Source organism: Acyrthosiphon pisum, chromosome A1, assembly GCF_005508785.2.
Source record: "Acyrthosiphon pisum isolate AL4f chromosome A1, pea_aphid_22Mar2018_4r6ur, whole genome shotgun sequence".
Classification (NCBI taxonomy): domain Eukaryota; kingdom Metazoa; phylum Arthropoda; class Insecta; order Hemiptera; family Aphididae; genus Acyrthosiphon; species Acyrthosiphon pisum.
Window position 1 is genome coordinate 69,403,137 of NC_042494.1, and position 15,444 is coordinate 69,418,580.

Consider the following 15,444-nt stretch of genomic DNA (forward strand, 5'->3'; position numbering starts at 1 on the left):
ACTTTTAACCATGTCAATGATAAAAATTATTAACTGTAAGTACAATTTATTGATAACATAATATACAGTGGCTCGTTTAAGTTATAGGCACTTGCCAATTCACCAGGTATTCACCCCATTTTCTGTGAAACTTGTACTAATAAAAATATACGTTTCTAAAATAAATATCGAAATAAAATCTATTATTATAATTTATAACTGTTATTACTTATTATATCTGTAATAATTGAACATCATTAACTAATATTATGTATTAAATTGAGCTTTATATAAAGTAAGTAATTTTTTACTACCTAGATATTAATATCTGATACAAATTAAAAAAATATATTTTATGTTTATAATTTGCAAATTAGTTATAAGTACCTAATTAAAAATTATAATTAGGTTTCTCTAACTTTTCATCAGCATGAGTTAAATCTCCAAAATTTAATGTAGACAACATAATATTACCTTCAATATTGAATTGAATTTTTCGATATCCATTATTACCTATTGTCAACCGTAAGAAATTTATTATTCATTTGATTCAAAACAAATAACGTTCTGTTGTACAGTTAAAAATTGTTGTACAAACATGTGTTTGAAGTCCCCTCTCTACATTAGGATATAAATCCGTAACATAATCGTATTAATATTTATTGTATATTGAGGAGAAATGCATTTTATGTCTTTGTTTGAAGATGGTAAATACGATTTAAAATGTGTAGGTTCATTTTGTTGAAAATGCTCATTCGGAATTAGCCAAAACTTACCATCCCCGTGATCTGACCTGTGATTTGAATTTTATTAATAAATTAGATTGAAATATATAATTATAATATATACATTGACAAAACTGATGTCATTTGAAGAAAAAAAATAAATTGGTCAATGTACAATATTATTATTCAACACAAAGTCACGTAACGATTATTTAACTACTCTATTAATCTCAATTTATTTAGAAATTTGTAATACTTTGTGTATTATATTATAGCAGTCTCAAAATATATTAAAAAACTTTTTGAAATAAAAACAAAAAAAGACTGAAATGAATATTTGTGGTAGAAGTAGAGTAACTTTAAATCTAATTTAAAACTAAAATAACGCTCTAGATCCATAAACAGTAATTTAAATTTAGAAGATTATACACTGTATCGTCTAATATATAGGTAACAAAATTGTTTTTGTTAAGTTTTATTTAAATATTTAATTAATAATTGATATCTTTGGTAAGTGTTAAACTGTATGTCGTGAATAATAAATTATTATAATATTTTTTTGTATTTCCTGGATAAGCTTATAATTGTATTAAGTACCTATACTTAATACAGTATTTTACTGTAATACAATCATTACAAGACTACTTAAAAGTAAATAATTATAAATTGTTATTGAATCAATAAATAATAATACTTATATGCATATTGCATGCGTTTAATTTTTGGATTATACATGATATGAATAATAATATATTAGTTGGGCTAAGACTTTTCATTCATTAAGAATATTTAATTGCGTTATTTTATTAGATTAACTAATAATTAACACAATGGTATAAAACGCAGGTATATTAATATGTCAAGCATTGGTGAGGTGGATCAATTCTTTTAGATTCTGAACGAAGTGATGAATGTATTGATTTTACAATGATGTGTGTTTTTTTTTTTTTGTGTCTGACGACAACTTTTGGAGCAGTAAAAATGCTTCGATTTTCAAAAGTTGTACCTTTTCTGAAAGGAAAGTGAATCTAGTTGGTACTTTGGGGGGTCAAAAGTGAAAATTTCCCAATACTTTTCAAAAGCGGCAGGAAAAACCTTAAAAAAATAACGGAAAAACGCGAATTTTTACGCAAAACCAATTTTTGACAAAAACGAAAACTTAATTTTACTGTAACTCAAAAAATAATTATTGTAAGCACTTGAAATTTGCAACAGATGTTTATATTAGCGTTGTCTATACAGGGTTAAATTTTCAAAGTGTTTCGACTTTTTTTGAGCTATTTATAGACAAATGAAATTTTCAATTTTTCTAAGTATTTTTTTTTAAAATAACGATAAAAAATTTTTGGTTGGATAGAAAACTTTGAAAATTTAATACAAGGTTTCTTATAAGTTGTTCTCACAGTGATAAAAAAAAATCCAAAATCGTTAGTCACAATTTTTTTTTATAAGTGCTTAAAGTTTAAATTTATACGAAATATGTCAAAATTGCGAAAATTTGCAAGTAATTTTGTGGTTGAAAAATCGTAAAATTTTTTTCTTTTATAACTAAGCTTTTAAAATTTGGTACAAGGTTCTCCATAAGTTTTTCTTTAAATATCTGTAAAAAAAACTCAACCGGACTAAGAGAAAAAATTTTTAGGAGTGTTTGAAATTTAAATTTTTACGAAACCGCATTAAATAACGGTTTAGCCTCAAACGATTTTTGATATTTGTTATTATTCAAAAAGTATGAGTCGTAGACACTTGAAAATTTTACCAGTTGTTTAAATTGACATTTTCTTTATATAGTTTTATTTTCAAAATATTTCACTAATTTTTAATCTATTTATAGGCAATTGAAATAATCGATTTTTTTTGATTTTTTTTTTATAAATGTTGATAAAAAAAAATTGGCTGGGACAAAATACTTGAAAATTTAATAGAAGGGTCCACATATGTTGTTCTAACTCCCATTCAAAAATTATAAAAATACATAGGCACAATTTTTTTTTATAAGCATTTAAAGTTCAAATTTTGACTAAATACGTAAAAATTACGGCAATGTTCAAATTATCTTAGACAGAAATTCATAAAAGTTTTTCTTTTTAATTCTAAGATTTGGAAATTTAATACAAGGCTCCTAACATATTTTTACAATAGCAGTTGCAAAATAAAAGGAATACATTGTCACAATTTTTATTTATAAGCATTTAAAGTTCAAACTTTGACAACATATTATGTAAAAATCACGAAAATTCGTAAATAATTTTATGCTAGAAATTCATAAAAAATTTTCCTTTTATATCTAAGATTTCAAAATTTAATACAAGGCTCATAATATATTTTTACAATAGCAATTGAAAAATAAAAGAAATATATAGTCACGATTTTTTTTTTATAAGCATTTAAAGTTCAAATTTTGACTAAATACGTAAAAATTACGGCAATGTTCAAATTATCTTAGACAGAAATTCATAAAAGTTTTTCTTTTTAATTCTAAGATTTGGAAATTTAATACAAGACTCCTAACATATTTTTACAATAGCAGTTGCAAAATAAAAGGAATACATTGTCACAATTTTTATTTATAAGCATTTAAAGTTCAAATTTATACGAAATATGTCAAAATTGCGAAAATTTGCAAGTAATTTAGTGGTTGAAAAATCGTAAAAATTTTTTCTTTTATAACTAAGTTTTTAAAATTTGGTACAAGGTTCTCCATAAGTTTTTCTTTAAAAATAATATATCCTAGACTGACAAATCATCTCCGTTCAGAATCGTTTTTCGTATACAATGATATAATATCATTGGATTCAAATTTAATTCCATCCATTACAGTAACCCACTTGTAACCTACTGTACAGCAGAGCGACATCCACGACTTACCCGCCTTTTTTTCAATTTAAATTAGCAGAATTATTGCTGAAATATTGTGCAGGCATACTAGTAATTCAACTGCCCGTTACAATAATATTATAATACGCTGCACAGTGTAACATGCATGCACGGTAAATATATGATATTTAATATTTAACCACTATTCCACTAGTGCCCACATTCGCATGCCATTGACAGTCACAAGGCACTAACTTTCTTGGGCACTATCCCATCCTAATTATTGATAACGATAAGCAATAATATTGTGCGCTTGACCGATATCAAAGGGCACGACCTCAATACTTTTACGTCAATCAAAACAAAATCATTAAATGCTTATCATTCGTTTTATACCCAATACAATAAAATTTAAAATGAAATAAAACAAATACATATAAATTATAATACCAATTAATAAATATCAAAATTGACATGATAACTAAATTACGTATGAATGATGCTATTAAATTTGTAAAAAATTATATGGTAATAATATAATTGATAATAATAAAATATTATTATTTCTGATTTCATATATATTTATTCATACCATAATAATTATATATGTAATGCAAGGCTGGGCAAGTTAACGATTTTTTAACTCGTTAAGTTAAAAGTTAACTTTGAAACAAAAGTAACTTAACTTAGTGCAAAGTTAAAATTTGCTAATTTGCAAAAATAAAAAATTCCAGACACATAATATGGTTTATTAGATAGTTTTTCGATATGTTCAAGAAAGTTACTGGGGAAATTTAAAATGATACATTAAAGTAAAAACAAATTCAAAAATTTGCATTATTCTTCGGACAAAAATTAACTTAATTTTGATATTTTTGAAATAATATTAACTTCAAGTTAACACGTTATTAAGTTAAAAGTTAATTTGAAAAAAAAGTAACGAATTAATTAACTTAATTTCTTAACTTAATTTTAAATTTTAACTCGTTAATGCACAGCCTTGGCGTACATAATAGTTAATAGTAAGTTGTTTGTTCGTATAAAAATACCTAACAAATTGAAGCATATAAATAATTTTTTTTTAAATTTGTTTAGTTGTATTAATTATGTTTTATTTTATTTGTTGCAGGTGAGTGTAAAAACATTATAGTATAATTATACGTATTACACATTAATGGTGCATTTTCAAATTTGGAGAAATATTTAGTTTCTGGATGAATCTCAATCAGTCGTAAGAAATTGTTTAAGTCATGTATATATTATTATTAGCATTTATTTAATACTGTATTTATAAAAGTAGAGTTATGTCTTTTAAACAAAGTATAAATTTGATTTAATAATGGGAAGAATTTCTAAAAATTTGATTTATCAATATTTATAGATTTGTATAGCACTGCAATATAGTTACTGCAATATTTTTTATTTTATCAAAAAAATCTTGTCATATTATCATATTTAGGTATGTACTATATAGTACCTATATATTATTATGTATAGATAGAACAATAAATACAAGTCGTACAAATATGAAATATTCTTAATGTATTGTATGTGTTCGATCACGTGCAGATTTAAAAAAAAAAATAATATAAACATCCGGATAGAGACAGCGGGTATTGTTCACTCCTCCCGTTGTTTCGCTTCCATCGGCGAAATTATTATTCACACGATCGTTATATTTGCAATACGATTATGAGTGGTTCTTTGTTTACTTTAGTTTTAAATAAAAAAAATAGTATTTTTTATTCGTAATTCTTGTATAAATAATGTATGATTACATTATGTATTTATGTATAATCAATGACATAATGCACAATAATATGCATATTATATTATATCAGTACATATTACTATATAATCAATTAAGGGTGAGTGAAAATTAGGAAATTTCTAAGAAACTAAATCATGTTAAAGTCATCTCTTGCAGTATACTGGGTGGCTTCTCCTAACAAGTATTTCAATGCTACTGTAAAATAACATATATTCTTATTGAACCCCAGGGTACAGATAGTATATAAATATATATATATATTTTTTTTTTAAAAGAAAAAAAGTCATATTTTATTTTTCACCGGTAGTGGCGGTAAGTAATGATATTTGTATTAGGTAAACTTGTTAGGTTAAGACCAGTTTTCCGTAGTGTGGACTTTGAAAATTAAATTTATCGATTAGTAAATATTCTGCACAGATTCATGAGATTAATAGTGAATCAAATTGGTTGTCTGGACAACGACAGATGGAGGTAGATTTTGTAATATTCCACTATTATTGAGGAGCGTATTCAATTATTTTAATGACAGGGCTTTTATTTACACTTCACATTTTCACCTACTGTGAAATCGAGTGTCTTGAACTTTCAAGACGGACCAATTTTGACTGCAATATAAATTTAGCTTGTAATACGAGTCGTATTATTTCAAAAATATTGAAAAAGACAATCACAATAGGCAGTAAATATAATTTTTACATGTACGCGGTTTTTCAAATATTACACTGCATTGATTTTCAAGCACTGCAATGTGCATAAAATATAACGTACCTTTAAAAAAAATATCACATAGTATTATTCTATTTTTGATGGTTAAAAAAAAAAAATAAAAAAATGGTTATATTAAATTATTCGGAGAAAAAAATTTTAGTTCCCATTGGTACGAGATAATTACATTTTAATTTTTATTACATGATAATATGATAATCAATGTTAAATTTTTAATGGATTCACGCAAGTAGGTATCGAAATGCTCAACTTGCGAAGTTTTCTTTTATAATTAGTTGCACAAATTGTTTATTAATACATTATAGGTAATAATTGTTTTTGTTTGGCGTATGGCGCGTATCCTGCATTCCTGCAATTTGTGCTGGAAACCCCATTTATAAACAAAACATATAGCTAGTCATATTTATTTTGAAAACGTGTATTGTATACATATTGAAAATTAAAATAATAATTAAAAGCAATACCGGGGGAAAAGGCAAATAAAATATGTATATGCAAAATAAAAGCTATTGGTGTTTTGATTGGTGCGACGACAGTACACCGTGAAGCGATTTTGTATCCTCACCCCGTCCGTTCGCCCAGGGGATTAACGAAATTGATATGCAAATGCATGAACTTCCGAGTCCCGCTAATCACATTGGAACGCGAAACCGATTATAATGTTGTTGGGTTATGGAATTTGAGAATGAAACAAGATAATATGGATACAAACTATGCTCGAAATTGTTTTGACACCATAGTCCAGTGACGGCGCTAGGGGGGGGACTCCGTGCAAATGCCCGGGGCCCCGTGATTAGGGAGCCCCATGCCTCCATGTCTCCTTATTTGTTTTTCATAATTTTATGGCACGTAGAGAAAAAGAAATCATTTCATTTATGGCACGCAACTTTAAAATGATTTTTTGTAAATAAGTAATGCGACCTATACCGATTACCGAATTGAAAATACTACGGTAAATAGTAAATACAAAACATCTCGGTCAATAATAAAACCGATAACGGAAATATTGCAATAACTCATTAGCCATTAGTTGATCACGTTTAAGACTTCAAAAATAACTCGAAAACCAAAAAATCTTAAGCTATCGTTTACTCGTGTTATCGTTATTCGTTACTAACTGGCCAATACAGATCTATTAAAAGTTAAAACATTGCATAGACCTTCAGAATCGTTTAACCATGACGGAGAAACAAAAAATTGATGCGTTTAGCGTTAGATCTATATGCACTATGCAGAATTAATAATTTTCAGATTGCTTGTTATTGAAAACCAAACTCCTCCCAAAGTATTTTCAATTTATAAAAATTCCAATGGTTCATTCCCAAATGTTAATATGTTACGCTTCGGATACTTCTTACCATTCCAGTCACTTCAGCTAGCGCAGAGAGAAGTTTTTCAAAGCTAAAAATTATAAAAAATTATCTCCACAATATGATCAGCCAAGAAAAGCTATGTTGGTTGTCTATATGGTATCTATTGAAAAGGCAATATCGGATAAAATCAATTATGATAAAACTATAGATGACTTTGCTGCAGCAAAATCTAAGAAAAAATCATTTTAATTATACTAACCTATGTATGATGTATGTACACATTTGACATTTTATGTAGGTATTTTATTAAAAACAAAATACGAAAATACCCTTTAATTATATTTATTTTATTATAATTTAATTTACTCACTACTTACATTGACACATGAATATATAAATATATTTTTTTTTATGTAGCTAACTTTTTTTGATTTGTATGTAAGTTTTAATTTTGATGATATTATAAATTATAATCTAATAAATTATATCTATCCTCTCATCAATTAAGAACAATAAAATATATCACTACTGTTAATTGGTATCTGAAAAGTGTTTAAAGATTGTCAGCTCTTATATAAAATAAAATATCAAACGTAAGTAGGTACAATCTAGTTCCATAATCAACAAGGGCTCCACCAAAAATATTGCCCATGGCCCCAAAATATGTAGTACCGTCACTGCCGTAGTCCGTGGGTGCAGCATGGTTGTTCTCAGGTACATAGGCACTATTGAACTCAAAAAATTGGTTTAAAATCAATTCAATATACGCAAATAATATGTCTCTAACTCGAATTACTTAAAACAGTATCAAAATAAAATGTTGCAGCATATTATTATGTATATATTATAATTAATGTTTACTGTAAATGTGTTATGACTATTTTTAGGGTTTTCGTGGTGATATAAAAACTTTATAAATTTAAATGTGGTACATACAACGACACAACTACCCAACTTTTGTTTTAGTAACAAACACCTGTAATGTAAGTTAAACTTTCCCTCTTTTATCATATAGATAAATGACTCTTTTTTGGGAAGTTTCCCAAATATATACAAGTCATAAAGGTAAATAAAGGTTGTTTAGGATTAAACTTTTTTGAGAATTGATTTTACTTTTTTGTTTCATGAGAAGAAAGTAGGTATGTACATGATTATACAAAACAAATTAAAAGAAAGATTATATAATATAGGTATTTTTTCACGATCTTTATATTTATACATTTTCAACTATTAGCAGTATCCTGTATGTGTGTTTTTGTTAGAAAAATAAAAAAATAATATTGAAATACTTAATAATTTTGTACGATAGTTGAACATTTTATGTTTAGACATATATTTTATTTTATGAAAGAAATAATCATAAACTTTTTATATTTTTTAAATTACGTTGCAAGTACTTCAAAATGTGTAACACAAAGATGTACCTTACTCACATTTTATTTAATTAAACTATTTTATATACGTTATTAGTTAATTAATTACAAATTAAAATATTAGGTTACCTACTTCAACAGAACCAAAAAAATGTTATCAACCAGACTGTTTTTAATTAACATAATAGTTTATTTTAGCTACTTCGATAATTTTTTTTTTTTATTTTAGTTTAAGGCTTCGACGACTGAAGTAATTAGCCTGTAAGGTTGATAGAGTTGGTACAGTAGAGTTGGTAAGGTTGGTTAGGAACACGTGTATGTGTGGCAAAGTTTTTGCGCACTGCGAACCCAGGTGATCACCCAGGTGATCACCCATCCGAGTTCTAGTGTCAGCAGCTGTTGCGTTATTGAATTCACCCAGTGGTGCTGAGCCACACTTCGATAATTGTTTATAAATATTTATAATATTATTTATTATATTACAGGGGTGGCCAGCGAGAAGAGACTCGCGAGCCACCAAATATATTAATAAAAATGGAAGAGCAAGATGTAAAAAAAAAAGTCATATTATTATATATTATATGACCTTTTTTTTTTACATCTTGGCTCTTACGTTAATTTACGTTTAATGTTACGATAAGATGCGAGCCGCAAAAGTCTATGACGCGAGTCGCATGGGGCTCGCGAGCCGCCATTTGGCCACCCCTGTTATACTATATTCGTATGCTCGGCCTTAAATGTAATCAAATACATTTCACAAGTTGGTTAAATATTATCAAAACAATTATTAATATTATTTTTACAACATCTAAATTCTAAAGCATATTATTATTATTTTTTTTAAAAACCTATACACGATAATAGTACATTATTTATAATATATTTTTTTTTAATTTAAGAGCGACGCGTCCATTGTAGTAGTTACCGATTCGTTCGCTACCACCACTAATGCCATTGCCGAATGCGTAACAAAACAATGGCCCTCTTAAAACGTGAATGAATTTTAGTTTCCATTCTGTAAGAGATCTTTTTTTCCCGTCTCATCTACAGGTGCCCTCCCCTTCACCGTCACTTCACGCGCGTGCCCTTATGCAATGATAGCTACAATTGAATTTACGAGAGTAAAATGGGATAGTTGTCTCCCGCCACAACCTTCAGGCGTAGTTTACGCTTCAGTTCTTTTTTCTCGTGTACCCCAGTCACGAGATTACCATCAATAACTTTTCGACAAACCTTTTCCTAAATCTATTTACGATTTTTCCAAATCACTGTGTTGACTGTTGACGGGTTATTGTAGGAACGGTTAAAGTGAATTTTCAAACATTTTTTTTTCCCCCCCATTAAAGAATATTATATTATTATTTATTACTAATCTTGAACAAACAGTTGTTGTAGATGAGTCACAGTGCGTAGTCGACCAAGTGAAATTGTGTCTGAATATTAATAAATAAAAAAGGAATTTTACTACCGTTATTTATTTTACAATAATCAGAACCAGACGTTTGACGCGTTTATAATTCATATTATTTAGTATGATAATGATATAATAACATGTATGTTAATGTACTAATCCATAAAACGACAATAGTAGTTTATAACAGTTAATAATGCATAATATATCCATATATATATAGGTAGTATTAAAAACAAAGGAACAAAAGAATAATTTTCAATTATAAAACGCGAACCTGTACACGATGTTAATCGATATGGTGGAATATAAATTATTGTTTTTATAATAACATATTATTCAGCGCTATTTATGTTCGAAAAACGATAACTTACCATACGGGGGAGGGGTTTAGGAAAAATAGAAAATAAAAACATGAAATATCGAAAAACGTCGGTGGAGTCATGTGGATTGGCAATAATCGTTTTATAGCTTTTTAGAACATTATTGTGTTTGTAATTTATTTTTATTATAAACGTGAATATCGACCGGGTCGCATGTTTTTGTTGTGAACGACTGCGGGAATTAACTAGCTCACCACGATGACATTCGTCCCCTCAACTCAGCCAAGGACACACGCATCAGGACTGAAGATTATCAATATCATGTTGGACGCGAAGCCGTGAGTCGTCCCCGAGTTTGGTTGGCCAGAAACGGGGTTTTATCTATTTGTAAGGTCCAGTTTTTATTGCAATTCAATAAAATTTGAATATTTGAAAATTATATTTTTAGTTTTAGTTGTCACCTTAATATTATATTTTTTTTTTACTAGTCTACTAACTGTTACTTATTTAGGAGGGGTGGATTAATGTGGAATATTACATCTAAATGAAATAACCACACAGGAGAAATTCTCAAGCTTTGCAGAATTGTCGGATTTTGATAACTATTTTTTTTTATCTGAAAGAAGAAGATATTCTACGGGCCGCTTTGAAGTCTGATTTTTTATTTTATTTCAAATAATGGTATAAAACAATTTGAAATAAAACTGAAATTTTTTTTATTTTTAAACACATGTTATTAAATTTGAGATTAAAATATTGAAAAACAGAGTTTAACGAGTGTATAATATTATGGTTAGAGCGTTTGCCGCGGTCACGTGAAATCACCACGCGGAGTGGGTTGACCCACGCGGCGCTGATTACGGTCGCGGTATAAACTTTGGCCGTCCGGTCGCCGTCGTCCGATGATAATAATAATAATACGTTCATCAGCGTCGATATTGTTCGCAGAGGCAAACATCGCAACCCCTCCGTGAATTGAATTTAATTTCATCATCACCGATGCCGGATCGCGTGATTCATAGCGTCGTCGTTGTCGTAGTCAGTGGCTGCGCAGTAGTGTGTATAGTATTATTATTGTATTATACTTGGCGTGTTATACAGGGTGTACCATAAAATAACGGATGGATTTTAAAAATCAAAAAAAGAAACTCAAAAAAATTGATTTAATTAAATTGTTATTGTTATATATAACGTGCAGTCATCTCATGTGGAACGTCACATCGGCTATGATTTCTGGTTTGAAAAAAAAAATGTCAACAGCGAACGCACCTCGGTGTGCCTAGGACCTATCATGATGACAACCGAACGGTCTACCAACACAATAGCGGTCACAGGCTCATCCTTCTACGAGCAACACTCGATCCATTCCTATCCGTTTATTATTGTACACTCTGTATGTAGGTTGTGATCACGATGACGAGGCTTAGTTTCGTATTATAATATATTATTAAACTTACCTATGTATTTATAATTATGTATATATCGGACGTGTGTGCACAATAGAATTATCATCGTCGAGCTGCACTCCCCGCGCGTCTTAATTAACAGTGAATATTCCGACGAACCTTCCGGTCCGGCGGTGGTGGATGCATTTATGCATAATATAATATTATTATGTATGTATATAATATAATATTATGTGCGTCCGGGAAGAGGTGTTTACCGCACCTAAATATGATCCGCCGCCGTACAGTTTTTCGTGTAGAATCCGTTCGCGCCGCGTGCCAAAAACTGTTCTCTGACCGGTCAGGCTACAATAATATTATATAGGTATATAACAACAATACTCCTCCGACCATATACCACATAGGTACCTAATATATATATATATATGTACCTGTGTGATATTATAGTACGTCGCCAACGCCGCCGTCATATACATTCGTAATAATTATCGACCAGAATTACGCACGCCATTAATGCCGTTTTGCTACTACCCCGCACCCACTCTACCAAACACCTCCTCTACAGCATCCTATTATAATGTACGACCGCATTTCACACCCTCCTACCGACCGACGGACCGTTTTCCGGCGCTAACCGCGGGTAACGCAGTTCGAGTATATCCGAAGGCCGGCACGGTGATGGTCTTCCCGATCTCAACGACTGCGATACCTATACTTATATTATTATACCATAGACCAGCGGTTCCCAAACTTATTCGACCACTGCAGGAAAAAGTTTTGCGTTTCGTGGAACCCCGCGACGTCAGAAAACCCGAATATCTTATAGCAATACTTGCAATTTTTTCGGTTAATTTTTTTGTCCAAGTATAATATGAAATAATTTTCTAAATATCCACATACATAATATCTGCAGGCGGAACCCTTGAGATCGTTCCACGCAACACACTTTGGGAATCCCTGGCATAGTCGCATAGACGGTGTGCACTTTCCCGTGGTGTTCCCCGGTATAGTCGTGGCTGCACCGTGTTTCAGTAACGGAATCGTTACGACGACCCTCGTACTCGTATATTATTGTCCTGCAGGGAGAAGAGTGTGTTTGCGTCTATGTTATTATAAACACTATACTATACTTACTAGGTATACAAACTTATATGTATTGCGCACGGTAACGATCGAAAATTCCCCGAAACGTTGTACGGTATTATATTATTATTATACGAGGCGATTCTGAAGGTACACAACCATATGCACACGTTTTATTTTCGAAAAATGTTTTAGGTACCTACATAATATATAATTTTGATGTCATCGAAAAACCAGACGTTTTTTTAATATCGTAATAGTTTTTAAGTAGGTATTTATACTTGTTGAATGATAATATTATTATCATACATTTTTAAATTTTAAATTTAATATTTCAATTCATTATATTTTACTGAGAATTTCAATCACATTTTAAAAATTACATTTTTAACCAGTATTATATTATTATATGTACTTAAAGTTTTAGCATAGTATAGGTACTATGCTATAAAAACTTTGTTGGGGATTGACATTTTGCTTTGCGCGCGACTAAACTGCGCTTATTAAACATTAAATACTTATAACTAATTGACAACTCGTTTGAAATTCAATTTTTATTTAATGAAATTCTCTGAATAACATTCTAGTTCGGGTTTTGGAATCATTAATCTATGCTGCATCATTCTAAAAAGTAATACATTTAATAAATAATATCATTAAAAAATAAAAAGTAGGAAAAAAATATAATTTTTTTTCCAAATATGTTGATTTTTAATGCACTCGGATATTATGTAACAAAAATATTTTCAAAGACGTTATAATTCTTTTCGAGAAAAGTATTATTTACTTTGTACCTTTAAAAGAATACACCCAAGGGTATCATATTAATCACCCTTTTTCAATGCATAATCTGTGTACCCATTATAACTAATAACTATATTATAAGAGTTAATAGTTGTAATTATTGTCATTGTTAATATAGTTATCTCATCGTATTATTAAGTTATGAATTATGATATATCGATGTGCATTGCTTGATGAAATTATGGAAATTAAATATTCATTTGATTCTAGTGGGCACTAAGAAATGCACAAGTGCTTCATAAAAGTAGGTAACAAGGGAGACACATCGACAATAAACGTATCATGGTTAATTATAAAAACTGATTTGTATTAATTAAAATTAGTATTTAAACGAGTTCATTATAGTTTCAAAGAGAAGTATAAATAAAGTCTTAAAAGTGTTTTAAATGAAATCAAATTAAATTTCATTTTTGGACTTCTTATAAATGAAATATAATAAATTTCAAAAAGACGTAAAGCACTCACTTTAGAAAATGCATCTGGAGATGGTGATTGAGGTTCTATAGCTAGTAGTTGTTGGGTCCAAGGAAATATTATATTCTTGTGCCCTCGGGAAATTCGTTGTTGTCGACAGAACAAGATTTCATTATTTTTCTACTGTACGGTGGAAGGTGGAACTGTGTTGTACAAAATAATGAGAAGATGGGAAAAGGTTTAATTTTGAACAAAAAAAAAAAAAATAAAATAAAATAACAACGCCTTTTATCAGAAAGGAAGAGTTACTTGTATTATATTCATACATCATACTTTATTGAAAAAACAGAATTATGAAGAAGAATTGTTTTTTGTAAATTTATTATACTACAAAGCTTACATTATAAATAATTAATCATTAGCATAAACTATTCTCACTAAGTACACTAGCTGCAATATAGTTATTGTCTATAATAATACTATACCTAATGTAATAATATATCTAATTATACAACAAACTATACGTACATAGTTCCTAACTTTTGGTTTAATGCGGGTATTTAATATAATATATACAATATACAGGGTGATTTACCGATTATTTAACTAATTAATTTTGACATTTTTTAGAATACTTAATTACTATATATTATTTAGATTTCTGTTCAATATAAGGAATGCCCCGTGGCGATATACAAATTATTTTATATACATAGTTCACGAATCAGTTTTTGCTGTAAATTATTAAGTTGATGATTTCTTTGCAAATGTTTATATTTCTGAGTTATTATGATAGTATGTATACCTATATTAAGAATAATTATCCTTTAAATTAGTTTTACGAAAATTGAAAAATATGACTCATCTGATTAACAATTTAGAAGAAACGAGAGTAGGTAATCCTCATTTGAAAAAAAAGTTTGTACCACCACAGAACACTAAAAAAACACTATTAAAAATGTAAATATGTAAATACTAAAATATATTCCCTTAAGTATATTATTTAAAAGTTCCAAAACCCGTTATCGAAGGAATTATGGTGGTGAGCATGCTTAGTGAATCATCCTGTATATCTATCGTTGCATAGTCAATCATAAGTTGTACTTATAAATACCTTGTATTAAGTATCTACCTATATAATATATTGGGCAAATCATTAGTCAAAACATTCGACTATACTACAGTAATATCTTCTGAAACTATTGATTTATTGCTTATAATTTAATTGTTAGACGTATAAACTAGATTTATAGTTTTTTTTCGTATTAGAAGTTGATATTAAAAAATATATTGAACATA

The 15,444-nt window shown here is 28.8% G+C and overlaps 1 protein-coding gene across 1 annotated transcript in view; it reads left to right on the forward strand.

Moving 5' to 3' along the window:
- The window catches only part of LOC100574407 (protein O-mannosyl-transferase TMTC2-like), a 358,487-nt gene that overhangs the window by 39,527 nt on the left and 303,516 nt on the right, over nt 1-15,444 (forward strand). The gene's annotated exons all lie outside the window — the stretch shown is intronic.